A 4,158-nucleotide genomic window follows, 5' to 3' on the forward strand; every position below is an offset into this window, starting at 1 on the left:
GGCTCTGAACCCTGCTTTATCTTGTGACATCCTCGTCATCTCTGACATTCTCAAGCCCACCATTAGTCACTGTGTTAATTCATCTCGTTGATGGTCTTTTCCTCCTTTGCTGACCTTTCACCTTTTCAAGCATGATGTTCTTTTCTAAGAACCAGCCACTCTTAACAAAATGTCCAAATTGTTAGTTTTACTGTCTTTGCCTTCAAGGAGCACTCATTTTCCAAGACATATTTGTTTGTTCCTTTGGTAGTCTGTGAGACATTCAGCACTCTAGCACCATAACTTAGAGGCAATCTTCTGTAATCCTTATTCATTGTCCAACTCTGAACTGCATAACAAGTAATTGTAAAGATCATTATTTGGGTCAGCTCTTGAAAATTCTATGGAACACAGTCTTACCCCGTTGCATTTGGGGCTATCATACTCTAAAATCAACTTGACAGAACTGATTTCATTTTAAGATGGATTCAAAGAATGAAAAAAAAATGGAGTACATTCCTTGTTATTGGCTTTCTTGATTCATAAGATGAATTGTTTTATTTATGAAGTAATAAGAAGACTTCATGAAGAAGAATGTGGTATCAGAATTGGAAGAAGACTCTCCAACAACCTGACCTCTGCAGATAACACAACCTTGCTTGCAGAAAGTAAAGAAGATTTAAAGCACTTACTGCAGCAGATCAAAGACAGTAGCCTTCAGTATGGATTACATCTCAGCATCAAGAAGGCAAAACCCCTCGCCACTGCACCAATAGGCAACATTGTGATGGAGAAAAGATTAAAGTTGTCAATGATTTTATTTTACTTGAATTCACAATCAACACTCATAGCAGCAGTTAAGAAAGAAAGAAATGCATGCATGAACAAAACCAGGCTGTCAAGAAACTTAGTGCTAAAAAGCAAGAATATCGGTTTAAAATATGCCTGACACAAAGCAGGGCATTTTCAATTGCTCCCTATGCTGAAAGGTGGACAAAGACAGATGAGTCAATATCTTCAAACTGTGGTGTTAATAAAGAGTATTGAATATTTATTAAACTTTCAAAAGAACAAACAAATTTGTCTTGGAGGAAGTGCAACCAAGTGCTCCTTCAAGACAGGGATAATGAAACTTTGTTTTATATACTTGTTGTTACAGCTTTTTATCAAGAGGGGCCAGTCCTCAGAAAAAGACATTATACTAGGAAAGGGAGAAGGCCAGAGTAAGAGAGGAATACCTTCAACAAGATGGATCAATAAAGTGGCTCTAACAACAGGCTTGAACACTTTAGAGATTGTGAGGATGATGAAGGACAGGGCAGAAGTCAGATCCTTACATTTATTCATCTATTTCTAGATGACAAATATTGTTTGTGGTGTTTTCATGCAATGGTTTTCTTAGCGTTTGGGCTAAATTTAACGTGTTAAAGATCTGCTTCTTTCTCCATCTTACATATGAGACTGAGATAACCTGAGGCACATACAGGCTAACTAATGTACCCATGGTCACACAACTATGAAGAATTAGAATTAAGATTAGAATTTAAGCAGCTTGATATTAGAGTTAAGGTTTCCAGTCACCGTGTTATGTAATATAGTGATGTTGATGATGTTTTCATATTTCTACAAGACTGTAGTCTTTAATGTGGATTGATGCTCAACATCAAGTAAACAAAGATTCTCACCACTGGGCCAATTGGCAGCATCATGATAGATGGAGAAGAGGTTGAGGTCATTAACAATTTCAGTTTGGTTGGCTCCACAATCAACACTCTTGGCACCAGCAGTGAGGAAATGAAAAGATTAATTGTGCTGAGGAAATCTGCTATCAGGGACTTCTCTGGAGTATTGAGAAGCAACGATGTCAGTCTAGAGATTAAGGTGTGACTGATCTAGACCATGGTCTTTGCAATTACTTTGCTGTGCATCAGACATCTGGACAATGACTAAGGATGACAGAAGAAGAATCGATGTCTTTGAGTTGTGGTGCTAGAGAAGTCTTGAACATACCATGGACCACCAAGAAAGCAAACAGATCTCTCTTGTAGAGAGTGAAGCCAAATTTCTCCTTGGAGGCTAGTATTTTGAAGCTCCGTCTCACATACTTTGGCACATGGTCAGCAGGAAGCAGCCATTGGAGAAGGACATCATGCTTGGAAGAGTAGAAGGACAGCACAGGAGAGGAAGAGCCCACATTAGAGTAACTGGGGCAAAGGGGGTAGGTATGTCAGAGTCAGTGAGACTGGCACAAGATAGGGCAGAGTTTAGAGCTGTTGTCCATAGGGTTGCTAGGAATTGCAGGTGACTCGATGGCACATAACAACAAGAACAACAACAATTATTTAGGAGGATAGTGAAGTGTTGTATTCATTACACTATTTTGGGTATAATAGATATTTACCTACATCTGTCAAATTAAGAGGTAAACTTAATAATAATTGATATTCTTATCTGCTGAGTATTTATTATATTCTAGCCACTGGGCTAAGTGTTTTATGTAAATGACTTAAAGCTTATAAAATCCCTCTGAGTTAAAGACAGTAAAATACTAATAGTGAAAAACTTAATTGATTTTAAGAATTAATTTAATAATAGTTAAAAAGAATTATTACATTAAATAATTAAATAATATCATTAATTAAGTTAATGAATTTATGTCCATCTATGCTTTATTGACTATGCAGAAGCATTTCACTGTGTGGATTATAACAAGTTATGGCTAACATTGAGAAGAATGGGAATCCCACAGCACTTAATTGTGCTCATGTAACTTATACCTAGGTCAGGAGGCTGTTGTGCGAAAAAAAGCAAAGGAACACTTCATGGTTTAAAATTAAAAAGGGAGTGCATCAGGGTTGTATTTGCTCTCCATATCTATGCAATCTGTATGCTGAGAAAATTATTCGAGAAATGAACTTTACGAAGAGGAATATGGTGTTAAGATTGGAGGGAGACACATCAATAACCTGCATCATGCAGATGACACAACTTTGTTTGTAAAAAATTAGGTGGACCTGAAGCCCTTGTCGCAGAAGATCAAAGACTACAACCTTTAACATGTTATATAGATTACATCTCAACATAAAAAAAAAACCAAAATCCTCAGCACTGGAACAATAGACAACATCCTATTGGATGAGAAAAAGATTGACATTGTCAACAATTTCATCTTACTTGTATCCACAATCAACACCTTTGTTACCAAGCAGTCAAGAAATCAAATATTGCTTTGGAAAAATCTGCTGCCAAGGACATCTCCAAAGTTCTAAAGAGTAAAGCTATCAGATTAAAGACCAAGGTGCACCTGATACAAGACATAGTCTTTTCAATTTCTTTCTTTCTTTTTGAGATCAGGCCATTTTATTCATAACTTTTGCTGAAAGAGCCAAAGAGGTGGGGGAAATTAGATTCAACAATTGTGGTCTGGCCAGGATCACTTGCACTTCCAAGACACTGCTTCACTTACTTTCTATGCATCTGAGAGTTGGACAGTGAATAAGGATCACAGAATTGATGCCTTTGAGTTGTGATATTGGAGATGAATACTGAATATCCTTTGAACCACCAGAGAAATAAACAAATTACAATGAAAGTGCAATCAGTGTGTTCGTTAGAGGCAAAGAAGGTGAAATTTCATCTCACATACTTTTGGTGAGTTATTAGGAGAGGCTGGTCCTTAAAAAGAGACACCATGCTTGGAAAGATGGATGGCCACCAGAAGGGAGGAAGACCCTAACAAGATGGACTGACACAGTGACTGTATCACTGGGCTCAAGTGTATTAGAGGTGATGAAGATGGCACAGGCTAGGGAAAAGTTCAGATGAATTATTCAAAAGATTGCTATGAGTCATATTCAACTTGACGACACCTAACAACAACGATGTCTGCTACTGTTGGGTATCTTCTCATGTCCCTCTTGGCCATATATGTGTTCTTGGAGAAATGACTATTCAGTTCTTCTGTCCATTTTTCAATTGAGTTTTTGCCTTTTTTTTTTGTTGTTGTAGAAGTTTTTATATATTCTGTATATTAAAACCTTGTCAGTTACATGTTGTTGTTGTTATGTGCCATCGAGTCATTTGTGACTCATAGCGACCCTATGTACAACAGCCCTAAACCCTGCTCTATCCTGTGCCAATCTCATTGCCTTTGACACACCCATCCCGATTACCCCAGTT

This window comes from Elephantulus edwardii, unplaced genomic scaffold (assembly GCF_000299155.1).
Source record: "Elephantulus edwardii isolate Elephantulus edwardi_28Jun2011 unplaced genomic scaffold, EleEdw1.0 scaffold00052, whole genome shotgun sequence".
Lineage (NCBI taxonomy): Eukaryota > Metazoa > Chordata > Mammalia > Macroscelidea > Macroscelididae > Elephantulus > Elephantulus edwardii.